At 42.8% G+C, this 27,689-nt stretch overlaps 1 protein-coding gene across 1 annotated transcript in view; it reads left to right on the top strand.

The window, feature by feature from the left end:
• The window catches only part of FRAS1 (Fraser extracellular matrix complex subunit 1), an 868,578-nt gene that overhangs the window by 585,362 nt on the left and 255,527 nt on the right, over window positions 1-27,689 (top strand).

Raw genomic sequence — 27,689 nt, 5'->3', positions numbered from 1 at the left:
CGGTAAATGGGAGTGACGAGTACTGACGTTTTTCCTATACCTAAGAGATTAACTGAAATTGTTACTAAGGAGTGGGATAGACCCGGTGTGCCGTTCTCACCCCCTCCAATATTTAGAAAGATGTTTCCAATAGACGCCACCACACGGGACTTATGGCAAACGGTCCCTAAAGTGGAGGGAGCAGTCTCTACTTTAGCTAAGCGCACCACTATCCCGGTGGAGGATAGCTGTGCTTTTTCAGATCCTATGGATAAAAAATTAGAGGGTTACCTTAAGAAAATGTTTGTTCAACAAGGTTTTATATTGCAACCCCTTGCATGCATCGCGCCGATTACGGCTGCGGCAGCATTTTGGATTGAGTCTCTGGAAGAGAACCTTAGTTCCACTACGCTGGACGACATTACGGACAGGCTTAGAGTCCTTAAACTAGCTAATTCATTCATTTCGGAGGCCGTAGTACATTTAACCAAACTTACGGCTAAGAATTCAGGATTCGCCATTCAGGCACGTAGGGCGCTGTGGCTAAAATCCTGGTCGGCTGATGTAACTTCTAAGTCCAAATTACTTAATATACCTTTCAAGGGGCAAACTTTATTTGGGCCCGGTTTGAAAGAAATTATCGCTGACATTACAGGAGGTAAGGGCCACGCTCTACCTCAAGACAAAGCCAAAGCTAAGGCTAGACAGTCTAATTTTCGTCCCTTTCGGAATTTCAAAGCAGGTGCAGCATCAACTTCCACTGCACCAAAACAGGAAGGAGCTGTTGCTCGTTACAGACAAGGCTGGAAACCTAACCAGTCCTGGAATAAGGGCAAGCAGGCCAGAAAACCTGCTGCTGCCCCTAAGACAGCATGAACCGAGGGCCCCCGATCCGGGACCGGATCTAGTGGGGGGCAGACTCTCTCTCTTCGCCCAGGCTTGGGCAAGAGATGTCCAGGATCCCTGGGCGCTAGAGATCATATCTCAGGGATACCTTCTAGACTTCAAATTATCTCCCCCAAGAGGGAGATTTCATCTGTCAAGGTTGTCAACAAGCCAAATAAAGAAGGACGCGTTTCTACGCTGTGTACAAGATCTATTATTAATGGGAGTGATCCATCCGGTTCCGCGGTCGGAACAAGGACAAGGGTTTTACTCAAACCTGTTTGTGGTCCCCAAAAAAGAGGGAACTTTCAGGCCAATCTTGGATTTAAAGATCCTAAACAAATTCCTAAGAGTTCCATCGTTCAAAATGGAAACTATTCGGACAATCTTACCCATGATCCAAAAGGGTCAGTACATGACCACAGTGGATTTAAAGGATGCTTACCTTCACATACCGATTCACAAAGATCATTACCGGTATCTAAGGTTTGCCTTTTTAGACAGGCATTACCAGTTTGTAGCCCTTCCATTCGGATTGGCTACGGCTCCAAGAATCTTCACAAAGGTTCTGGGTGCCCTTCTAGCGGTTCTGAGACCGCGAGGAATTTCGGTAGCTCCGTACCTAGACGACATTCTGATACAAGCTTCAAGCTTTCAAACTGCCAAGTCTCATACAGAGTTAGTTCTGGCATTTCTAAGGTCGCATGGATGGAAAGTGAACGAAAAGAAGAGTTCTCTCTTGCCTCTCACAAGAGTTCCATTCTTGGGGACTCTTATAGATTCTGTAGAAATGAAGATTTATCTGACAGAAGACAGATTAACAAAGCTTCTAAATACATGCCGTGTCCTTCATTCCATTCAACTCCCGTCAGTAGCTCAATGCATGGAGGTGATCGGCTTAATGGTAGCAGCAATGGACATAGTACCCTTTGCACGCCTACATCTCAGACCGCTGCAATTGTGCATGCTGAGTCAGTGGAATGGGGATTACTCAGATTTGTCCCCCACTCTGAATCTGGATCAAGAGACCAGAAACTCTCTTCTATGGTGGCTTTCTCGGCCACATCTGTCCAGGGGGATGCCGTTCAGCAGGCCGGACTGGACAATTGTAACAACAGACGCCAGCCTTCTAGGTTGGGGCGCTGTCTGGAATTCTCTGAAGGCTCAGGGACAATGGAGTCAGGAGGAAAGTCTCCTGCCAATAAACATTCTGGAATTGAGAGCAGTTCTCAATGCCCTTCTAGCTTGGCCCCAGTTAAAGACTCGGGGGTTCATCAGGTTTCAGTCGGACAACATCACGACTGTAGCTTACATCAACCATCAGGGAGGGACAAGAAGCTCCCTAGCAATGATAGAAGTATCAAAGATAATTCGCTGGGCAGAGTCTCACTCTTGCCACCTATCAGCAATCCACATCCCGGGAGTGGAGAACTGGGAGGCGGATTTCTTGAGTCGCCAGACTCTTCATCCGGGGGAGTGGGAACTTCATCCGGAGGTCTTTGCCCAAATACTTCGACGTTGGGGCAAACCAGAGATAGATCTCATGGCGTCTCGCCAGAACGCCAAACTTCCTCGCTACGGATCCAGATCCAGGGATCCGGGAGCGGTTCTGATAGATGCTTTGACAGCACCTTGGAACTTCAGGATGGCTTATGTGTTTCCACCCTTCCCGCTGCTTCCTCGATTGATTGCCAAAATCAAACAGGAGAGAGCATCAGTGATTCTAATAGCGCCTGCATGGCCGCGCAGGACTTGGTATGCAGATCTAGTGGACATGTCATCCTGTCCGCCTTGGTCTCTACCTCTAAGACAGGACCTTCTGATTCAGGGTCCATTCAAACATCAAAGTCTAACTTCTCTGAAGCTGACTGCTTGGAAATTGAACGCTTGATTTTATCAAAACGTGGTTTTTCTGAGTCGGTTATTGATACCCTGATACAGGCTAGGAAGCCTGTTACCAGAAAGATTTACCATAAAATATGGCGTAAATACCTATACTGGTGTGAATCCAAAGATTACTCCTGGAGTAAGGTTAGGATTCCTAGGATATTGTCTTTTCTACAAGAAGGTTTAGAAAAGGGTTTATCGGCTAGCTCATTAAGGGGACAGATCTCAGCTCTGTCCATCTTGTTGCACAGGCGTCTGTCAGAAAATTCAGACATCCAGGCTTTTTGTCAGGCTTTAGCTAGGATCAAGCCTGTGTTTAAAACTGTTGCTCCGCCATGGAGTTTAAACTTAGTTCTTAACGTTTTACAGGGTGTTCCGTTTGAACCCCTTCATTCCATTGATATAAAATTGTTATCTTGGAAAGTTCTATTTTTAATGGCTATTTCCTCGGCTCGAAGAGTCTCTGAGTTATCAGCCCTACATTGTGATTCTCCTTATCTGATCTTTCACTCAGACAAGGTAGTTCTGCGTACTAAACCTGGGTTCTTACCTAAGGTTGTCTCTAACAGGAATATCAATCAAGAGATTGTTGTTCCATCCTTGTGTCCAAATCCTTCTTCAAAGAAGGAACGTCTTCTACACAATCTGGATGTAGTTCGTGCCCTCAAGTTCTACTTGCAGGCAACTAAAGATTTTCGCCAAACTTCTTCCCTGTTTGTCGTTTATTCTGGACAGAGGAGAGGTCAAAAAGCTTCTGCTACCTCTCTCTCTTTTTGGCTTCGTAGCATAATACGTTTAGCCTATGAGACTGCTGGACAGCAGCCTCCTGAAAGAATTACAGCTCATTCCACTAGAGCTGTGGCTTCCACTTGGGCCTTTAAGAATGAGGCCTCTGTTGAACAGATTTGCAAGGCTGCAACTTGGTCTTCGCTTCATACTTTTTCCAAATTTTACAAATTTGACACTTTTGCTTCTTCGGAGGCTATTTTTGGGAGAAAGGTTCTTCAGGCAGTGGTTCCTTCTGTATAATGAGCCTGCCTATCCCTCCCGTCATCCGTGTACTTTTGCTTTGGTATTGGTATCCCAGAAGTAATGATGACCCGTGGACTGATCACACATAACAGAAGAAAACATAATTTATGCTTACCTGATAAATTCCTTTCTTCTGTTGTGTGATCAGTCCACGGCCCGCCCTGTTTTTTACGGCAGGTACATATTTTTTAAATTATAATTCAGTCACCACTACACCCTTGGCTTCTCCTTTCTCGTTGGTCTTTGGTCGAATGACTGGAGGTGACGTAGAGGGGAGGAGCTATATAGCAACTCTGCTGGGTGAATCCTCTTGCACTTCCTGTAGGGGAGCAGATAATATCCCAGAAGTAATGATGACCCGTGGACTGATCACACAACAGAAGAAAGGAATTTATCAGGTAAGCATAAATTATGTTTTTCTCTCACGCACCTCAGCAAATCCAGTAAAGGCTCAGGCTTTCCTGAAGTGTGTTTCAGACCTGGAGTTTTCAGGGGTAATCATGCCAGTTCCGTTTCAGGAGCAGGGTCTGGGGTTTTATTTAATTCTATTCGTTGTCCCAAAGAAAGAAAATTCATTCAGACCAGTTCTGGATCTGAAAATTTTGAATCGTTATGTAAGAGTACCAATTTTCAAAATGGTAACTATAAGGACTATTCTGCCTTTTGTTCAGCAAGAGCATTATATGTCCACCATAGACTTACAGGATGCATATCTTCATATTCTGATTCATCCAGATCATTATCAGTTTCTGAGATTCTCTTTTTCTAGACAAGCATTACCAATTTGTCCCTCTTCCTTTTGGCCTAGCGACAGCTCCAAGAATCTTTTCATAAGATCTCGGTGCCCTACTCTCTGTAATCAGAGAGCGGGGTATTGCAGTGTTTCCTTATTTGGACAATATCTTGGTACTAGCTCTGTCTTTATATTCTGCAGAATCTCACACGAATCAACTAGTGTTGTTTCTTCGAAAACATGGTTGGAGGATCAATTTACCAAAAAGTTCTTTGATTCCTTTGACAAGGGTCACCTTTTTAGGTTTCCAGATAGATTCAGTGTCCATGACTCTGTCTCTGAAAAGAGACGTTTAAAATTGGTTACAGCCTGTCAGAACCTTCAGTCTCAGTCATTTCCTTCAGTAACTATGTGCATGGAGGTTTTAGGTCTCTTGACTGCAGTATCGGACACGATCCCCTTTGCTCGTTTTCATATGAGACTTCTCCAGCTTTGTATGCTGAACCAATGGTGCAGGGATTATACAAGGATATCACAATTAATATCCTTAAATCCCAATGTTCGACTATCTCTGACTTGGTGGTTAGATCACCATCATATAGTTCTAGGGGCCTCTTTTGTTCGTCCAACCTGGACTGTGATCTCAACAGATGCGAGTCTTTCAGGTTGGGGAGCTGTTTGGGGATCTCTGACAGCACAAGGGGTTTGGAAATCTCAAGTTTGGCCTCTGTTGAAGAGAGAACAGTTCATTTGTTTTCAGACAGACAATATCAGAACTGTGGCATATGTCAATCATCAGGGTGGGACTCCCAGTCCCCAAGTTATGAAAGAAGTATCCCGGATACTTGCTTGGGCGGAATCCAGCTCCTGTCTAATTTCTGCGGTTCATATCCCAGGTATAGACAATTGGGAAGCGGTTTATCTCAGCCGTCAGACTTTACATCCGGGGGAGTGGTTCCTCCATTCAGATGTGAGGTTTTCCAGGAATAGATCTGATGGCTTCTCATCTAAACAAGAAACTTCCCAGGTACCTGTCCAGGTCCAGTGATCCTAAGGCGGAAGCAGTGGACGCGTTGACACTTCTTCGGTGTTATCAACCTGCTTATATTTTCCCGCCTTTAATTCTTCCAAGAGTGATCTCCAAAATCATCATGGAGCAATCGTTTGTGCTGCTGGTGGCTCCAGCATGGCCTCACAGGTTTTGATATGCGGATCTTGTTCGGATGTCCAGTTGCTAACCTTGGCCACTTCCATTAAGGCCGGACCTTCTGTCTCAAGGTCCGTTTTTCCATCAGGATCTCAATCATTAAATTTGAAGGTATGGAAATTGAACGCTTAGTGCTTAGTCATAGAGGTTTCTCTGACTCTGTGATTAATACTATGTTCAAGCTCGTAAATCTGTTTATAGAAAGATCTATTATCAAGTTTGGAAGACTTACATTTCATGGTGTTCCTCTCATAAATTCTCTTGGCATTCTTTTGGAATTCCTAGAATTTTACAGTTTCTTCAGGATGGTTTGGATAAGGTTTTGTCTGCAAGTTCCTTGAATGGACAAATCTCTGCCCTTTCTGTTTTATTTCACAGAAAGATTGCTAAGCTTCCTGATATTCACTGTTTTGTTCAGGCTTTAGTTCGTATCAAGCCTGTCATTAAATCAATCTCTCCTTCTTGAAGTCTTAATTTGGTTTTGAAGGCTTTAAAGGCTCCTCCATTTGAGCCTATGCATTCTTTGGACATTAAATACTTTCTTGGAAAGTGTTGTTTCTTTTGGCCATCTCTTCTGCTAGAAGAGTTTCTGAATTATCTGCTCTCTCTTGTGATTCTCCTTTTCTGATTTTTCATCAGGATAAGGCAGTTTTGCGGACTTAATTTAAATTCTTACCTAAGGTTGTGAATTCTAACAACATTAATAGATAAATTGTTGTCCTTTCCTTTTGTCCTAATTCTAAGAATTCTTTGGAGAGATCCTTACATTCTTTGGATGTAGTGAAAGCTCTGCATTATTATGTTAAGCTACTAAAGATTTCAGGAAGACTTCTAGTCTATTTGTTATCTTTTCTAGTTCTAGTAAAGGTCAGAAGGCTTCTGCCGTTTCCTTGGCATCGTGGTTGAAGCTTTTGATTCTTCAAGCTTATTTGGAGTTGGGTCAAGCACCGCCTCAGAGATTTACAGCTCATTCTACTAGATCAGTCTCCACTTTGTGGGTTTTTAGGAATGAAGCTTCAGTTGATCAGATTTGCAAAGCAGCAACTTGGTCCTCTTTGCATACATTTACTAAATTCTACCGTTTTGATGTATTTGCCTCTTTGGAAGCAGTTTTTGGTATAAAAGTTCTTCAGGCAGCTGTTTCAGTTTGATTCTTCTGCTTATGTTTTAAGTTTTTTCCTTTCATTTATGAGGATAAAACTTATATTTTGGGTTGTGGATTAATTTTCTTGAGCGCAAAAATGGCTATTTTTATTTTATCCCCTCCCTCTCTAGTGACTCTTGCGTGGAGTTCTACATCTTAAGTATTGCTATCCCAAACGTCACTAGCTCATGGACTCTTGATAAATCAATTTCTTTCATATTGGCCAGAGTCCATGAGGCCCACCCTTTTTATGGTGGTTATGATTTTTTTGTATAAAGCACAATTATTTCCAAATTCCTTTGTTGATGCTTTTTACTCCTTTCTTTATCACCCCACTACTTGGCTATTCGTTAAACTGAATTGTGGGTGTGGTGAGGGGCGTATTTATAGGCATTTTGAGGTTTGGGAAACTTTGCCCCTCCTGGTAGGATTGTATATCCCATACGAAACTAGCTCATGGACTCTTGCCAATATGAAAGAAATGAATTTATCAGGTAGGTTCTTACATAAATTATGTTTTTTCATTAATCAAATTTGCTTAATTCTCATGTTATTCTTTGTTGAAAAGATTTCACATGCCTGAAGCATTACATGACAGGAAATAGTGCTGCCATCTAGTGCTCTTGGTAATGTATAACATTGTTGCAAAACCGCTGCCGTATAGGGCTCGATTTATCATTCCATGGCTGACATCGACGTACATATTGCGTCCTGTCCACTCGTTTCTCTTTTGGCGGGCAACAATCCACTGCCCGCATTTACCATTGCACATGCGCGATCCTGTGCGCTAGCACTTAACCCCACTCCCTGCCTGCACACAGCCAATCACGCATGGGCAGGAGCTGTCTATCTCCCCAGTCGGAAGTGACAAGGGAGATTGAAATTCTCCACCTAAGAGATGGAGAACAGGGCCAGGGAAGCACCGGTCTGATGACCACTGCTTAATGAATCCTGACTACAGGTTTGCACAAGCAGTCAAAGAGGAGAGAAGGACTTGATAAATTGAGCCCATAGTGCTGTAGACAAGTGCACACTCCTAAACTTACATCCCCGCTTTTAGAAAATTAACAAGAAAACAAAGAAAATGTAATAATATAATTAAGTTGGAAAGTTTTTTCAATTTGTATGCTTTATCTGAATTATGAAATAAAAAATGTGGGTTTTATGTCCCTTTAATGTACCTTTAAAACATAGGGGTAGTGGAAACAGTTAACTACTAATCTTTTAATTCTATTAGAGTACCTGAAAATGGTAATCTTTTTAATTAGATACACCTGCCCGTTATAAAAAGCCAGGAGTGCACTTTTATGAATCAACATTATTATTTTATTTTAGAATTCTTAAAGGGACACTGAACCCAAATTTTTTCTTTTGTGATTAATATAGAGCATGCAATTTTAAGGAACTTTCTAATTTACTCCTATTATCAATTTTTCTTCATTCTCTTGCTATCTTGATTTGAAAAAGAAGGCATCTGAACTTTTTTTTGGTTCAGACTCTGGACAGCACTTTTCTATTGGTAGATGAATTTATCCACCAATCAGCAAGGACAACCAAATATGGGCCGGCATCTAAATTTACATTCTTGCATTTCAAATTAAGATACCAAGAGAATGTAGACAATTTGATAATAGGAGTAAATTAGAAAGTTGCTTAAAATGTCATGCTCTATCTGAATCACAAAAGAAGAAGAAAATACAACTCCCCCCCCTTTGCTCCTATTTTAATACACCACATCTATTAACCTCTCATTTATGCAGGCTTTAATAAAGCAACACATTTCCATTCATGTTAATTATACCTGTATGTAATTAAACTTTCAGATAATTATCAGATGGAGAGGAAAGAAGCCCTACTCAAATGTTCTCAGCTTCTTATTATGAGTCTGAATTACTTCTGCATTAACACCTTTCTCAATAATACTTTTACAATGACCGTATTAATTTAAAAATGATAAATATTTTATCAGGGGGTGTATGGATACAATACACATGGATAGACCAATATTTCTTGATTTCCCGGCTCAGTTTAATTAGATTATCTCTATTTATGCATGTGTGTGCTCTTGTGTGTGTATGTATGTATGTATATATATATATATATATATATATATATATATATATATATATATATATATATATATATATATATATATATATATATATATATATATATATATATATATATATATATATATATATATATAAAAGCTCCTGCACATATCTAGCAATCCATGTGCAGTATATACGAGGGTAAGGGTTCTGAATTCCTCCTGTATAAAAAAACAGGCAATATAAATAGTAAAAATGCATTGTAAAGTGTTGTTACTATCTATAATTAAACCTTTTATGGTGAAGTAAATTTGAGTTATTGTCCCTTTAAGGCCAGATATGGATACCAGTAGTGAAGATAAAGTTATTTCTTCCCTCAGATGAACTCCTCAAATTGTTATGCCATTGTATGAAGCCTATGAATTAGAATGTGTCAGAACTCTAGTCTAAATATACTGCAACTAATAAAAAATAAGGAAATATAATGGTTTGTTGTAGTGGAGAGAAAACTTTACATTTTTTGGACCTAACCCTGAGGTATTAAGATTTTATTATATTTGTATTTGGAGATGTTTCATATAAACACAAAAGTTGGTTACAGATTGTTACGAGCACAAAGTGTCCTTGTATCAAAGACAATTTGAGAAATGTTATAAGCACAAAAGTCTTTAGAAAACAATCAACCCTTAAAGGTAAAGTAAATACCTGGAGATTTTATATAAAATGTTTAGTTATGTGTATTGAATCAACTTTGCATTAATCTTCACTGTTTATTTTGTCCCCTTTTCATGTAATTTAGCTCTGAATATTAAACCATTCTGAGTCTCAGAACTTGAAATACACCCTGCTGACCTTTCAAGGCTAATTCTGCTACAGTATATATCTGTCTCCAATTAGCTTTAAAGAGACATTAAACAATTTAAGATGGTTCTATAAAATGCTAAATTGTGTATATATATATATATATATATATATATATATATATATATAAACTGCAATATATTTTCATTATTTATTTTGTCCCCTTTTCCCATTATTCCATTCTGAAATTGTGAGCTTTCCAGGTCCTGTTAGAAATGGAAGTGAAGAACACTGTTATACTCCACACAGCTATTGGTGCACACTCTAGTGACCTATTCATAACTGTCCCTAATTGTCTACAGCAGATAAAGTGACCTAAGTTACAACATGGCAGCTTCCATTGTTTTATAGACACTAAAACTTTACGCTTTTTTTGTCAAAATTTAAAACAGCTAATGAAACTTTAAAAAATGCATCTACACGTTATTTTCAGACTAATCTTTTCTTTGAATGCTTCATTCTATCTAGCATTTATTTAGTGTTTAGTGTCCCTTTAACTTATAACAGCTGCATAACAATGCACTTATACTAACTTTATGATAGTGACTAGCCTTGTTATCTGTAGACTAAAGCCCAGGGCCTCCATTACATATAGAGCGTCGCCCGCAAAAGCCGGCAACGCCAGATTTTGCACGATTTTGGTATTACATATACGGCGTAGCATACAAGTTACGCCCGTATATTTCACCCGTCGCTCGCAATTTTTACTCCCATAGGCTAACATGGGACCGCGTCGTAAATCGGTATCCAATATCCAGCGCAAGGCCTTACGTGGCGAAAATGGAGAAATCTTACACCATTTTTACCTCGCCATAAAAGGCAGCCATAGCAGGCCTTGCGCTGAGTATGGGAGCACCGTAACCCCCGAAAAAGCCTGCAAAAATAAACACCTAACGCATGCACAATGTCTATCTACCTGTCAACCGCAATCCCCCACCGCAATAAACCTATTCTAGTGTTAAACCCCTAAACCACCATAGCCCACACCGCAATAAACCTATTCTAGTATTAACCCCTAAACCTAAGTCTAACCCTAACACCCCCCTAACTTAAATATTATTTAAATAAATCTAAATAAAATTAGTATTATTAACTAAATTATTTCTATTTAAAACTAAATACTTACCTATAAAATAAACCCTAAGATAGCTACAATATAATTAATAATTACATTGTAGCTATTTTAGGATTTATTTTTATTTTACAGGCAACTTTGTATTTATTTTAACTAGGTACAATAGCTATTAAATAGTTAAAATAAATAGTTAAAATAACTACAAATTTACCTGTAAAATAAATCCTAACCTAAGTTACAATTACACTTAACACTACACTATCATTAAATTAATTAAATTAATTAACTACAATTAGCTAAAATAAATACAATTAAATAAAATAAACTATAGTACAAAAAAAAACACTAAATTACAGAAAATTTAAAAAAATTACAAGAAGTTTAAACTAATTACACCTAATCTAAGCCCCCTAATAAAATAAAAAAGCCCCCCAAAATAATAAAATTCCCTACCCTATACTAAATTACAAATAGCCCTTAAAATTGCTTTTTGCGGGGCATTGCCCCAAAGTAATCAGCTCTTTTACCTGTAAAAAAGAAATACAACCCCCCCAACATTAAAACCCACCACCCACACACCCAACCTTACTCTAAAAACCACCCAATCCCCCCTTAAAAAAACCTAACACTACCCCCTTGAAGACCACCCTACCTTGAGCCGTCTTCACCCAGCCGGGCAGAAGTGGATCAGCCAATAGGATTTTTCCTTCCTTAATTCCAATTGGCTGATAGAATTCTATCAGCCAATCGGAATTGAAGGGACGCCATCTTGGATGACATCATTTAAAGGAACCTTCATTCGTCGTTAGTCCGTTGGCCAGGAAGGATGCTCCGCGTCAGATGTCTTCAAGATGGAGCCGCTCCTCATCGGATGGAAGAAGATAGAAGATGCCACTTGGATGAAGACTTCTGCCCGGCTGGAGGACGCTTCTGCCCGGATCGGATCAATTCAAGACTTCTGCCCGGATGGAGGACCTCTTCTGCCCGGATTGGATGAAGACTTCTGCCCAGATGGAGGACCTCTTCTGCCCGGATCGGGTGTCCAATTCTGCCCGACTGGCTGAAGACGGCTCAAGGTAGGGTGGTCTTCAAGGGGGTAGTGTTAGGTTTTTTTAAGGGGGTTTGGCTGGGTTTTAGAGTAAGGTTGGGTGTGTGGGTGGTGGGTTTTAATGTTGGGAGGGTTGTATTTATTTTTTTACAGGTAAAAGAGCTGATTACTTTGGGGCAATGCCCCGCAAAAAGCCCTTTTAAGGGCTATTTGTAATTTAGTATAGGGTAGGGAATTTTATTATTTTGGGGGGCTTTTTTATTTTATTAGGGGGCTTAGATTAGGTGTAAATCTGTAATTTAGTGTTTTGTTTTTTTTGTACTATAGTTTATTTTATTTTATTGTATTTCATTTTAGCTAATTGTAGTTAATTAATGTAATTAATTTAATGATAATGTAGTGTTAGGTGTAATTGTAACTTAGGTTAGGATTTATTTTACAGGTAAATTTGTAGTTATTTTAACTAGGTAGCTATTAAATAGTTATTAACCATTTAATAGCTATTGTACCTAGTTAAAATAAATACAAAGTTGCCTGTAAAATAAAAATAAATCCTAAAATAGCTACAATATAATTATTAATTATATTGTAGCTATATTAGGGTTTATTTTATAGGTATTTAGTTTTAAATAGGAATAATTTAGTTAATAATAGTAATATTATTTAGATTTATTTAAATAATATTTAAGTTAGGGAGGTGTTAGGGTTAGGTTTAGGGGTTAATAACTTTATTATAGTGGCGGCGACGTTGGCGGCAGCAGATTAGGGGTTAATAGATTTAATAGGCTATGTGGGCTATGGCGGTTTAGGGGTTAATAATTAGGCTTATTGCGTTATGGGGGGTTGTCGGTCTAGGGGTTAATACATTTATTAGTAGTAGTGAGAGGGGGGGATTGCGGATATAGGGGTTTTACGTGTCGGGCTTATTTTTGGGAGGCATGTTAGACTGTTACGGGAGATTTGATTTTTCCTTTACTTTTCTTAGGCGCCGGCAGTTTCTAAAGTGCCGTAAGTCACTAACGACTCCAGAAAGTTGTATTTACGCTCATTTCTGGACATCGCTAGTTTATCAGACTAACGGCACTTTATGAACTGCCGGCGGGGTTTATGTAATACCCCGATGTGCGAGGTGAAATTACGGGTGGCGCGGGTTCCCACGCTTGCGCCAAAACCTACGCCGTATATTTGATCGCGCCCCAGATTGGCTCCTTAAAATAAGACAAATTGTGGGTGGAGTTTTGGCCATTGTAAACTATTTCAATAAAAATTATGTTAAATTTGTTTTAAAAACATTAGGCTGATATGTAATTCTATAACAACACAACATAAATATCTTGTAATTACAAGGTGTCTACTGTCCCTTTACTATTGAGTTTTTTTTAAGATAACACAATTGTAACCAGAACGACCTATAAAAAAAATGTTTTAAGAAGCAGCATACAGTGCTATTACCGATCTCTTTATGCATTTCTTATTAAATTGGATTTCAACTTTTTATGGTGGTGGTAATAGCGCCAATTAGATTATATGTTTTTCAGGCTTTAATGTAATACAACTGCAATGTAAGAACACTCTCAAGCATTAGACCGTAGAATTAAGATATCAGGTAATTGCCATATTCAGGTTAGAAACTCAGCAAACATATTTGTTCCAGAAATCCCAAATCAATATGAGTTCTTCCATATTTTTATTACAATAGAACCTACTTTTTTCCATTAACTAATTAATTGCCCTTGTTACATCGACCCAGGCTGGGCATTTGTTTTCAGCAATAGTTAGCAATAAAGTTTTCCATTTAAAGGGTCATTATAGTGCTAAAAATTACATCCTTTAAAGTGAAAGTCAACCCTAGCGTTTGTGAAACGCTTGGATTGACTATTGAAACAAATAAAGGAGACTTTCATTCATGAAGTATATCATACTACATGCAGAAAGCTCCTTTATTTGTTTCAAGCGATCACTGCTCTGAGCTGCTAAGGCAGCCCACGGCAGATCGCTGTTTTGCTAAGAGGTGACGTTTTCACCTCTTAGTCAATAGCCGTGCGGTAAATCCGGCTTGGCGCCCTTGGGAGCTGTATTTCATGCATGCTATTTGCTAAGAGGTCGAAATGTCACCTCTTAGTAAAACAGCGTTCTGCCATGGGCTGCCTGAGCAGCTCAGTGCAGCGAACGCTTGAAACAAATAAAGGAGCTTTCTGTATGAAGTATTTTATACTTCATGAATGAATGTACCCTTTATTTGTTTCAATAGTCAATCCTAGCGTTTCACAAACGCTAGGGTTGACTTTCACTTTAGTCATTAGAGCATATTTTAGCATCACCAACTTTACAAGCCTACGTGTCTAGCCCCACATGAAGGTTTAACAGATAACAGAATTGCAGTTCCCAAGTGGAAACTGGCGGTGACCCAATCAGCAGTGACAGTTGCTGCTGGGTCTTTAAAGGGACAGTCAAGTCCAAAAATGTTATTGTTTAAAAAGATAGATTATCCCTTTATTACCCATTCCCCAGTTTTCCACAGCCAACATGGTTATATTAATATACGTTTTACCTCTGTGATTACCTTGTATCTAAGCCTCTTCTGACAGCCCCCTTATCACATAACTATTTATTTTTTATCTGACTTGCATTTTAGCCAATTAGTGCTGTGTGGTGCACTACTCCATAGACGTGAGCACAATTTTATCTATATGGCCCACATGAACTAGCAGTCTCCTGTTGTGAAAAGCAAATAAAAAAGCATGTGATTAAAGGCTGTTTGTAGTGGCTTAGAAACTGGCAGAAATTTAGAGGTTTGAATGTTATAAAGTATATTAATATAACCATGTTGGTTGTGCAAAGCTGGGGAATGGGTAGTAAAGGCGTTATCTATCTTTTCTTCTTAAATGGAAAGAGTCCACAGCTGCATTCATAACTTTTGTGAAATAAGAACCTGGCCACCAGGAGGAGGCAAAGACACCCCAGCCAAAGGCTTAAATATTCTTCCCACTCCCCTCATCCCCCAGTCATTCTTTGCCTTTCGTCCCAGGAGGTTGGCAGAGAAGTGTCAGAATTTTTAATTTTTATTTTTTGTCTCTTATGGAGGGTAGTACTCTTCGGCATGGGACAGGAGTTTTAAGTAGTCCTGTCAGTCTCTCAGTGAGCGCTTGGATGAAAGTTAGAGTCCGGAGATGCAGGGAGAGTCTTTCTGCGAAACCATCCTGACTCATATTTACAGCTCCTCAAGTAATCAGCGTTGTCGAACTTTGCTCCGCTGCCTGCTTTCTTCTCTCAAGTCCATGGCGGAGGCGATGCCACTATTCGGCACACTTGAAAGGCTGTGTTCCTGTTCCACAGTGTAGATTTCGGTAAGATTGTTTCATTTTACTTTATCATCAATATACTGTAATGTGAATGTTTTCCCGAGAGGCTACAACTCCTTGCGGGTCTAACTATATGACATAAGGGTCTCAGTGAGTCTCTGTTAGTATCTTGCGATCGAGGGTTAATATCTCCTGAGGGGGGTTATTGAACAGGGGGGTTTATAATAATGTTTGTTATGTGATTCAACCTGCTTATGTGTGATGTTTACAGGCTCGTGGTTGGAACTTTTAGGCCTTTAGAATGGACACGGCTTTTTGGTTGGGCGCGCTTTTTTGGACTGTACGGTTCAACTTGTGTTCGGGCGTGGTTCCGTTCCCCATTTCCGCATTCCCAACCTTGTGACGAAGGAGATATTCTAGTCTGCAGGGGTCTGGTCATAGGAGGTGGTGAGTGCCCCAGCCATTGTGGGTGTCAAGTACCTTTTTGTTAATTCTACTTTAGTCCATATTGATATGTCCTCTATCCAGTTATGGAGGATTCTGATGCTGAGACTGTGCTAATTTCAGATTCAGTTACGGAGGATTCTGATACAGAGACTATTTTGATTTCAGATTCTGTGTCCGGTAACGACTCCGGATTGGCCTCGTTGACACAGGTCAACCAGTTTTGTTCTGTATGCCATATAAGAGTGCCTGGTTCCTTGGGCTCGGTGAATCAGGGGACTGCTGAGCCATCCACCTTGGGGGGCCCCGTCCTTTAAGAGGCGAGTTCCCTACCAATTCATACATCTACACATGCGGGTAGCCCAATTTATGGTTCCTCCATTAGGAGTGGCGTGTCCCCCCCCCCCCCCCAGAGGTTGCAGCACGTTTTCACTTCCAGATAATGTTAGCAATGGTTTGTCTGTAGTGTCCAGACGTTTATTTGAGTTTGTGCTCGTGCCCTATTGTCCCGGGCCTTCCGCCTTGGGGTGGGCCTCTACAGTTCCCCGCGGGTGTAACTGTTCCTGAGTGTTGTGCTTTTCGTTACAGGATTGTGCGCCTTAGCGTGTTGCTCAGACATCTTTCTCCAACATAGGTGTGTCCGGTCCACGGCGTCATCCTTACTTGTGGGATATTCTCTTCCCCAACAGGAAATGGCAAAGAGCCCAGCAAAGCTGGTCACATGATCCCTCCTAGGCTCCGCCTACCCCAGTCATTCTCTTTGCCGTTGTACAGGCAACATCTCCACGGAGATGGCTTAGAGTTTTTTAGTGTTTAACTGTAGTTTTTATTATTCAATCAAGAGTTTGTTATTTTGAAATAGTGCTGGTATGTACTATTTACTCAGAAACAGAAAAGAGATGAAGATTTCTGTTTGTATGAGGAAAATGATTTTAGCAACCGTAACTAAAATCCATGGCTGTTCCACACAGGACTGTTGAGAGCAATTAACTTCAGTTGGGGGAACAGTGTGCAGTCTCTTGCTGCTTGAGGTATGACACATTCTAACAAGACGATGTAATGCTGGAAGCTGTCATTTTCCCTATGGGATCCGGTAAGCCATGTTTATTACGATCATAAATAAGGGCTTCACAAGGGCTTATTAAGACTGTAGACTGTTTCTGGGCTAAATCGATTCATTATTAACATATATTTAGCCTTGAGGAATCATTTTATCTGGGTATTTTGATATAATAATATCGGCAGGCACTGTATTAGACACCTTATTCCTTAGGGGCTTTCCCAAAGCTTAAGCAGAGCCTCATTTTCGCGCCGGTGTGGCGCACTTGTTTTTGAGCATGCAGTCGCATGTGAGAGGAGCTCTGATACTTAGAAAAGACTTTCTGAAGGCGTCATTTGGTATCGTATTCCCCTTTGGGCTTGGTTGGGTCTCAGCAAAGCAGATACCAGGGACTGTAAAGGGGTTAAAGTTTAAAACGGCTCCGGTTCCGTTATTTTAAGGGTTAAAGCTTCCAAATTTGGTGTGCAATACTTTTAAGGCTTTAAGACACTGTGGTGAAAATTTGGTGAATTTTGAACAATTCCTTCATGTTTTTTCGCAATTGCAGTAATAAAGTGTGTTCAGTTTAAAATTTAAAGTGACAGTAACGGTTTTATTTTAAAACGTTTTTGTACTTTGTTATCAAGTTTATGCCTGTTTAACATGTCTGAACTACCAGATAGACTGTGTTCTGAATGTGGGGAAGCCAGAATTCCTATTCATTTAAATAAATGTGATTTATGTGATAATGACAATGATGCCCAAGATGATTCCTCAAGTGAGGGGAGTAAGCATGGTACTGCATCATTCCCTCCTTCGTCTACACGAGTCTTGCCCACTCAGGAGGCCCCTAGTACATCTAGCGCGCCAATACTCCTTACTATGCAACAATTAACGGCTGTAATGGATAATTCTGTCAAAAACATTTTAGCCAAAATGAACCCTTGTCAGCGTAAGCGTGGCTGCTCTGTTTTAGATACTGAAGAGCATGACGACGCTGATATTAATATCTCTGAAGGGCCCCTAACCCAGTCTGATGGGGCCAGGGAGGTTTTGTCTGAGGGAGAAATTACTGATTCAGGGAACATTTCTCAACAGGCTGAACCTGATGTGATTGCATTTAAATTTAAGTTGGAACATCTCCGCATTCTGCTTAAGGAGGTATTATCCACTCTGGATGATTGTGAAAAGTTGGTCATCCCAGAGAAACTATGTAAAATGGACAAGTTCCTAGAGGTGCCGGGGCTCCCAGAAGCTTTTCCTATACCCAAGCGGGTGGCGGACATTGTTAATAAAGAATGGGAAAGGCCCGGTATTCCTTTCGTCCCTCCCCCCATATTTAAAAAATTGTTTCCTATGGTCGACCCCAGAAAGGACTTATGGCAGACAGTCCCCAAGGTCGAGGGAGCGGTTTCCACTTTAAACAAACGCACCACTATACCCATAGAGGATAGTTGTGCTTTCAAAGATCCTATGGATAAAAAATTAGAAGGTTTGCTTAAAAAGATGTTTGTTCAGCAGGGTTACCTTCTACAACCAATTTCATGCATTGTCCCTGTCGCTACAGCCGCATGTTTCTGGTTCGATGAGCTGATAAAGACGCTCGATAGTGATTCTCCTCCTTATGAGGAGATTATGGACAGAATCAATGCTCTCAAATTGGCTAATTCTTTCACCCTAGACGCCACTTTGCAATTGGCTAGGTTAGCGGCTAAGAATTCTGGGTTTGCTATTGTGGCGCGCAGAGCGCTTTGGTTGAAATCTTGGTCGGCTGATGCGTCTTCCAAGAACAAGCTACTAAACATTCCTTTCAAGGGGAAAACGCTGTTTGGCCCTGACTTGAAAGAGATTATCTCTGATATCACTGGGGGTAAGGGCCACGCCCTTCCTCAGGATCGGCCTTTCAAGGCAAAAAATAGACCTAATTTTCGTCCCTTTCGTAAAAACGGACCAGCCCAAAGTGCTACGTCCTCTAAGCAAGAGGGTAATACTTCTCAAGCCAAGCCAGCTTGGAGACCAATGCAAGGCTGGAACAAGGGAAAGCAGGCCAAGAAACCTGCCACTGCTACCAAGACAGCATGAAATGTTGGCCCCCGATCCGGGACCGGATCTGGTGGGGGGCAGACTCTCTCTCTTCGCTCAGGCTTGGGCAAGAGATGTTCTGGATCCTTGGGCGCTAGAAATAGTCTCCCAAGGTTATCTTCTGGAATTCAAGGGACTTCCCCCAAGGGGGAGGTTCCACAGGTCTCAGTTGTCTTCAGACCACATAAAAAGACAGGCGTTCTTACATTGCGTAGAAGACCTGTTAAAAATGGGAGTGATTCATCCTGTTCCATTAAGAGAACAAGGGATGGGGTTCTACTCCAATCTGTTCATAGTTCCCAAAAAAGAGGGAACGTTCAGACCAATCTTAGATCTCAAGATCTTAAACAAGTTTCTCAGGTTCCATCGTTCAGGATGGAAACCATTCGAACTATTCTTCCTTCCATCCAGGAAGGTCAATTCATGACCACGGTGGATTTAAAGGATGCGTATCTACATATTCCTATCCACAAGGAACATCATCGGTTCCTAAGGTTCGCATTCCTGGACAAACATTACCAGTTCGTGGCGCTTCCTTTCGGATTAGCCACTGCTCCAAGGATTTTCACAAAGGTACTAGGGTCCCTTCTAGCTGTGCTACGACCAAGGGGCGTTGCGGTAGTACCTTACTTGGACGACATTCTGATTCAAGCGTCGTCCCTTCCTCAAGCAAAGGCTCACACGGACATCGTCCTGGCCTTTCTCAGATCTCACGGATGGAAAGTGAACGTGGAAAAGAGTTCTCTATCCCCGTCAACAAGGGTTCCCTTCTTGGGAACAATTATAGACTCCTTAGAAATGAGGATTTTTCTGACAGAGGTCAGAAAAACAAAACTTCTAGACTCTTGTCGGATACTTCATTCCGTTCCTCTTCCTTCCATAGCTCAGTGCATGGAAGTGATCGGGTTGATGGTAGCGGCAATGGACATAGTTCCTTTTGCGCGCATTCATCTAAGACCATTACAACTGTGCATGCTCAGTCAGTGGAATGGGGACTATACAGACTTGTCTCCGAAGATACAAGTAAATCAGAGGACCAGAGACTCACTCCGTTGGTGGCTGTCCCTGGACAACCTGTCACAAGGGATGACATTCCGCAGACCAGAGTGGGTCATTGTCACGACCGACGCCAGTCTGATGGCCTGGGGCGCGGTCTGGGGATCCCTGAAAGCTCAGGGTCTTTGGTCTCGGGAAGAATCTCTTCTACCGATAAATATTCTGGAACTGAGAGCGATATTCAATGCTCTCAAGGCTTGGCCTCAGCTAGCGAGGACCAAGTTCATACGGTTTCAATCAGACAACATGACAACTGTTGCGTACATCAACCATCAGGGGGGAACAAGGAGTTCCCTAGCGATGGAAGAAGTGACCAAAATCATTCTATGGGCGGAGTCTCACTCCTGCCACCTGTCTGCTATCCACATCCCAGGAGTGGAAAATTGGGAAGCGGATTTTCTGAGTCGTCAGACATTGCATCCGGGGGAGTGGGAACTCCATCCGGAAATCTTTGCCCAAGTCACTCACCTGTGGGGCATTCCAGACATGGATCTGATGGCCTCTCGTCAGAACTTCAAAGTTCCTTGCTACGGGGCCAGATCCAGGGATCCCAAGGCGGCTCTAGTGGATGCACTAGTAGCACCTTGGACCTTCAAACTAGCTTATGTGTTCCCGCCATTTCCTCTCATCCCCAGGCTGGTAGCCAGGATCAATCAGGAGAGGGCGTCGGTGATCTTGATAGCTCCTGCGTGGCCACGCAGGACTTGGTATGCAGATCTGGTGAATATGTCATCGGCTCCACCTTGGAAGCTACCTTTGAGACGAGACCTTCTTGTTCAGGGTCCGTTCGAACATCCGAATCTGGTTTCACTCCAGCTGACTGCTTGGAGATTGAACGCTTGATCTTATCGAAGCGAGGATTCTCAGATTCTGTTATCGATACTCTTGTTCAGGCCAGAAAGCCTGTAACTAGAAAGATTTACCACAAAATTTGGAAAAAATATATCTGTTGGTGTGAATCTAAAGGATTCCCTTGGGACAAGGTTAAGATTCCTAGGATTCTATCCTTCCTTCAAGAAGGATTGGAAAAAGGATTATCTGCAAGTTCCCTGAAGGGACAGATTTCTGCCTTGTCGGTGTTACTTCACAAAAAGCTGGCAGCTGTGCCAGATGTTCAAGCCTTTGTTCAGGCTCTGGTTAGAATCAAGCCTGTTTACAAACCTTTGACTCCTCCTTGGAGTCTCAATTTAGTTCTTTCAGTTCTTCAGGGGGTTCCGTTTGAACCCTTACATTCCGTTGATATTAAGTTATTATCTTGGAAAGTTTTGTTTTTAGTTGCAATTTCTTCTGCTAGAAGAGTTTCAGAATTATCTGCTCTGCAGTGTTCTCCTCCTTATCTGGTGTTCCATGCAGATAAGGTGGTTTTACGTACTAAACCTGGTTTTCTTCCAAAAGTTGTTTCTAACAAAAACATTAACCAGGAGATTATCGTACCTTCTCTGTGTCCGAAACCAGTTTCAAAGAAGGAACGTTTGTTGCACAATTTGGATGTTGTTCGCGCTCTAAAATTCTATTTAGATGCTACAAAGGATTTTAGACAAACATCTTCCTTGTTTGTTGTTTATTCAGGTAAAAGGAGAGGTCAAAAAGCAACTTCTACCTCTCTCTCTTTTTGGATTAAAAGCATCATCAGATTGGCTTACGAGACTGCCGGACGGCAGCCTCCCGAAAGAATCACAGCTCATTCCACTAGGGCTGTGGCTTCCACATGGGCCTTCAAGAACGAGGCTTCTGTTGATCAGATATGTAGGGCAGCGACTTGGTCTTCACTGCACACTTTTACCAAATTTTACAAGTTTGATACTTTTGCTTCTTCTGAGGCTATTTTTGGGAGAAAGGTTTTGCAAGCCGTGGTGCCTTCCATTTAGGTGACCTGATTTGCTCCCTCCCTTCATCCGTGTCCTAAAGCTTTGGTATTGGTTCCCACAAGTAAGGATGACGCCGTGGACCGGACACACCTATGTTGGAGAAAACAGAATTTATGTTTACCTGATAAATTACTTTCTCCAACGGTGTGTCCGGTCCACGGCCCGCCCTGGTTTTTTAATCAGGTCTGATAATTTATTTTCTTTAACTACAGTCACCACGGTACCATATGGTTTCTCCTATGCAAATATTCCTCCTTAACGTCGGTCGAATGACTGGGGTAGGCGGAGCCTAGGAGGGATCATGTGACCAGCTTTGCTGGGCTCTTTGCCATTTCCTGTTGGGGAAGAGAATATCCCACAAGTAAGGATGACGCCGTGGACCGGACACACCGTTGGAGAAAGTAATTTATCAGGTAAACATAAATTCTGTTTTTTTAGTTATTGAATGACCCTATCGTTAACAGATATGGGGATTTTCAGTCTAATAATTCAAATGGCACACCTCATTAGACATGTGGGGATGAGATAATCTCCTGATTGTCATTTGTTTGAGATCTTTCCCAGTTTATGAAATATAGGGCTCCGTTTGGCTGGTCCTGCGGGTAGGCCTGTGTCTTTTGGGCGTTAACCTTCGGGTTGCCTTCTATCTTATTTTGTATCCGATGGGATGTCTTTTATTTGTTTTTGTTTCCTTCGGGAACCATCTGGGATCGATACTCTTTGTTACTTCTTCGGAAGTCGTTTGGACATGTTAGTCCTATGTTTAATAATGTCTGTTTTCTTTTTTCCCCTATGAGGGAGAATTTATGCAGCTTGCCGGTTAGGACCCTGGGTACAGGCTGGTCCTGTTAGGTTTGTTCGGTTTTGTGGCTGTTCAGACATGTGGCGCTGTTTCTGCTGGACTGGTTTGGTAGTAGCGCTGAGTGCTCAGGTTATAATTGTTTTTCATGTTTAACTAAGCATTCGAGAAGACCTGTGGGTTCGCGAGGCGGGGAAGGATTGTATCAGTCATAGCTTTCAGTCATAGATGACCGGGCAGGGGAGTATTCCACTGCGTCACTCTATCTGACATCTGATTTCATCAGAACCTAGAGTTCCTCCTCCATGTGGGGGAGGGTTGGCGGGCTTAGCGCCCCGTTACCACTGTTTGAGTGGTTTTGTCTTCAGTTTTTAGGCTTCTGGATGGTCCTATTGGGGCTTGATCCAACAGCTTGTATGGATAGCTGTCCAGCATGCGGAAGGTTTTGCATTTTGAAACCTATTGCAGCTCTTGGCACCTTAAAAGGGTGCGTGTAAGCTGTTTCTAGTGTATCTAGATGTAGCTCTACTCTTGACCGTGTTCGGTCTGACTGAGTTATGAGACCTTTGGGTCTTCTTCCATTGTCTCCGGGTGAATTAGATCTCCTTTTGGGGATCCATGTTCCGGATGCTGGTTGATCCCTGTAGGGACTTGTTTAGCTTGGGGTTTCCTGGAGCTGGGAAGGCTTAGTACCTTTCTCTTCCCTGTGTCCTCTGCCTGTGTGGAGGTAATGGGGAGACTAACCCTGCTATGGGGGTTTTGGGGACTTTGAGGTATCCCTTCTGTTGTCCTGAGGCCTTGTGGGGTTCCTTCATTTGACTTCTAGCCTTGCTCCTTGGAGAGTTGGACTTTAGCTAGGGGTGGTTCTTTCCTTTGGTCGGGGCTTCGAATTCCCTTCGCTGTCCTGGTTCTCTGGATATGCTTCCAGTCCTTTGTCTGTTTTTTTTGGCCAGTTGGGGTGTTTAGTTCCAGGGTGTAGTTGCCTGAACTATTAGGTGCCCTGACCTGTTTTTTTCCCTGAGTCTTCCACCTCAAGGGTTGTGGGTTTATACCCAACTGCTGGCATTGGATTCCAATTTCTGGTATGCCTTAGGGTTGCGTTTGACAGTGTACCAGTGGCTTCTCTGCTCTGCAGGCGAATGGGTTGGCTGTGCCTCTGTTTGGGGAACTACTTGTAAGGGGGTCCCTCTAGGACATTTGTGTTGGGGATTTTTCTCTCCAATTAGCTGGTGGCTTCAGGCCTTGAGGATGGTTGTTGCCCTTCTGGCCTCTTCCCTTTATCTTTAAGGGACATTCTCCCTATGGAGATGAAGTCCTTACTTGGGGCTTCTCCTGGTCAGGAAGTGGAGGGTGGAATTGGTTCCACCTGGAGTCTTGCTGGCTCCAAGTGAGACTGTGGGGCCTTGTTTTGATAGATCCTTAGGTCTATAGCCTTGTCTGCTTGCAGAGTCAGGTTGTACTTGTACTCTGGGGAATGGCTCTGCCATTTTTACGCTCGTTCCTGTACCTGTTTCGGGGTTCTTTGGTTCCCCTGTATGGATCCCTGTGGCTGGGTTGGTCCAGTTGGGTGTGGGTCTGCAGGTCATGATGTCCGAGTGGTCTAAGGGTCGCAGTATCCTCTGGATGTGTGCGCTTGTTGAGTCTATCCCTATAGCTCAGTCTGCTAGGAGATGGTCTTTTCCTTTCTCTTTGCTCCTTTGGTAGGAGAGGGTTTACTCTTCCTTCGGGTTCTGAGGGTATAATCTCCTTCCCGGGGGGCCTCGAGGGAGGCTTGTGTTCCCCATTTTTTGGGACCTGTGAGTAGGTCTGGCGGCTTCGGTTGCCTGGAGCGTGCCCTCTGTCGAGGGGCTGTTTTGGGTGGTCTGTTTCTTGATGACTGCTTCTTCTTCCTTGCAAGCTCCCTCTTGCCTGAGGAAACAGCAAGCTAGCTGAGAAACTAGTTGCATTTTAATACACAGTGATATATGTATACACTGTGCTTTTAAAGACCATTGTTTTAATAAAAGTGATTTTAAAACTTATCACTTGACTGAGAGCCTGTCCATGTTTGTTTGCGGTTGGAGACTACAACCTAGACTGAGACCTGTGGGAAAAGAACAGTGAGCTGGGACACTGTGAGATTCCAGTATGCACTACTAAGCACGAGTGAGTGCTGCCACACTTGTGAGTATCTGAACATCTGTTATCACATATTTGTACACCATCTGTACTTTATTACACTAGGAGGCGCCCTTCTATGTGTTTGTTTTATACCATCACAGATTCTAGATATAATTTTTATTACTGCTGCCTTTTTAACCACAACTAGTAAAAGTTACATTTTAAGTGGAAACATATATATTCTATGTGTAGAAAGAGCATCCTTTCCCTATTTTCTTAATAGGGTCCTTCTCTTTGATAACATTCATTAGTGCCTTTGAGCTATGGTAGAAGCGGAGCTGGATTATCCCCAAAGCATCTGCCTAAGGCCCAATTAATATAAGAGGCCCAATATAAGAAACAAAAACCTGTTTTTCATTAAATTGATATTGAAAAAGTTTTCTATTGTTTTGCAGTAAAATAACATACCAGTAGATTGTGAGAGCTTTCTGAATACATTAACACATTTTTGGCAATTTTTTTTTGTCCATGGCCAAACTTCCAGTACCATTTACCTTATTTGGAGGAGCCAATTCCAGTTTGTTTCTGGTATAGACGAGGCTTGCAACTGCCATTCTGTTAACCCTTTCCCACTGTTAGGACAGCGTGGAACGTCCTAGCTATTTGGCTGTCCTAAAGCCATAGCTGCTTGGTAATTGGGATTGTGGGCTGGAGGGCGTGCCTAGTGTCATAGGCACTCCCCCCTGACCGGATCCTATCATTGGAATCACGTGATTGCTTAAGCAATTGCGTGTTTTAAATTTGTTTGCATCAAAACATAGTTCTGATGGCTACAAATGAGTCCAGGCGGGAAAAGGTTAACATAATCTGTATTGTGTTGAAGTATCTTACCACTTTTGCTTTGGCCAATTAGTGACATACTAGTACTAAAGCCCGTGTACACGGGCCATTTTTTTCAGAACAGCGGTCCCACCCCTTGCTCTCTCCCCCCTTTCTTTTGCTCTCTCTTCCCCCCTCTCTTTTGCTTTCTTTCCCCCCTCTCTTTTGCTTTCTCTCCCCCCTCTCCTTTGTTCTCTCTCTCCCCTCTTTTGCTCTCTCTCTCCCCTCTTTTGCTCTCTCTCTCCCCTCTTTGGCTCTCTCCATCCTTTCTTTTGCTCTCTCTCCCCCCTCTTTGGCTCTCCCCCCCCCCTTTGGCTCTCCCCCCCTCTTTGGCTCCCCCCCCCTCTTTGGCTCTCTCCCCTCTTTTGCTCTCTCTCCTCTTTGACTCTCTCTCTCCCCTCTTTGGCTCCCCCCCCCTTTGGCTCTCTCTCCCCCCTCTTTGGCTCTCTCTCCCCCCTCTTTGGCTCTCTCTCCCCCCTCTTTGGCTCTCTCTCTCCCCCCTCTTTGGCTCTCCCCTCCCCTTTGGCTCCCCCCTCCCCTTTGGCTCCCCCCTCTTTGGCTCTCCCCCCCCCCCCTCTTTTGCTCTCCCCTCCCCTCTTTGGCTCTCTCCCCCCTCTTTTGTTCTCTCCCCCCTCTTTGGCGCTCTCCCCCCCTCTTTGGCTCTCTCCCCCCCTCTTTGGCTCCCCCCCCCCCCTCTTTGGCTCTGACCCCCTCTTTGGCTCTCTCTCCCTCCTCTTTGTCTCTCTCCCCTCTTTTGCTCTCCTCTTTGGCTCTCTTTCCTCTTTGGCTCTCTCTCTCCCCCCTCTTTGGCTCTCCCCCCCTTTAGCTCTCTCCCCCCCCCCCCTTTGGCTCTCTCCCCCCCCCCCCTCTTTGGCTCTCTCTCCCCCCTCTTTGTCTCTCTCCCCTCTTTTGCTCTCTCCCCCCTCTTTTGTTCTCTCCCCCCTCTTTGGCGCTCTCCCCCCCTCTTTGGCTCTCTCCCCCCCTCTTTGGCTCTCCCCCCCCCCCCTCTTTGGCTCTGACCCCCTCTTTGGCTCTCTCTCCCTCCTCTTTGTCTCTCTCCCCTCTTTTGCTCTCCTCTTTGGCTCTTTTTCCTCTTTGGCTCTCTCTCTCCCCCCTCTTTGGCTCTCCCCCCCTTCTCTTTGGCTCTCCCCCCCTTCTTTTTGGCTCTCTTCCCCCCCTTCTCTTTGGCTCTCTCTCCCCCCCCCCCCTTCTCTTTGGCTCTCTGCCCCCCCCCTTCTCTTTGGCTCTCTGCCCCCCCCCCCTTCTCTTTGGCACTCTGCCCCCCCCCCTCCTGCTCCCTCTCTGGCTCTGTCTTCGCGGGACCCCGTCCGGCCACGCCCCATCGCGGCAACACTCGCCCGACCACGCCCCTCGCGACGCCCGGCCACGCCCCTTGTGACGCCCGGCCACGCCCCTCGCGACGCTCCCGTCAGCCACGAACAGCTGTGAGGTCTGGGGAGCGCGTTGCCGCTTCTCACGCAGCAGACCTCACAGCTGTTGAGTAGCTTGCGCTCCCTATCTCACAGCTGCTTGTATGCTGTGTACCTCGCGCTCCCAATCTGTCAGCTGTCAGCTATGCCGAGGTGCGCGAGAATAGAATCTAAGGCCAAGTGTTTGTCTGTACTGCGCATGACGGCTTCAGACAAACACTTGTCTTTTATAATATAGGATATGTGTTAGGCTTGTGAAATTTGCAGTGTGCACTTCCAATTTTTAGAATTGGAAAGTCCACAATTTTAAAAGTTCAATTACAGTAAAGGAAAGCAAAATTAATATTGAACGTATGTTTATAAGGATTTATTTACTATTTATTAGTAAATATTTTAATATTACAGTTTCAAAGTGTTTCATGTCCCTTTAAGCTGCCTGATAAGTTTACTTTGGACCCCTTGCCCAGAGCATTACATTTTATCTCCCAGTTAAAAATGACTTAGGTATCATAAGCAATTAGCAGGAACTCAGTAGGTATATCAGCCAGATGGCCACCTATCCTCGGTATTCAATGCATATGCATGGTAGTGGCATATGACGTGGTGCACTACTGATGGGCTCTAGTATTTGTTTGAGTCTGGTAGTATGGAAATGTTGTCTTGTGAAAGGCTTTTGATTCCATTTATTTATTATACAATTGATATTTAATTCCACTATTTAAAGGGACATGAAACCCAATTTTTTTCTTTCATGGTTTTAAACAACTTTCCAATTTAATTGTGTTATC

The sequence above is a fragment of the Bombina bombina genome, chromosome 2, assembly GCF_027579735.1.
Source record: "Bombina bombina isolate aBomBom1 chromosome 2, aBomBom1.pri, whole genome shotgun sequence".
NCBI classification, from domain to species: domain Eukaryota; kingdom Metazoa; phylum Chordata; class Amphibia; order Anura; family Bombinatoridae; genus Bombina; species Bombina bombina.
This window is presented reverse-complemented; position numbering and strand designations above follow the sequence as displayed.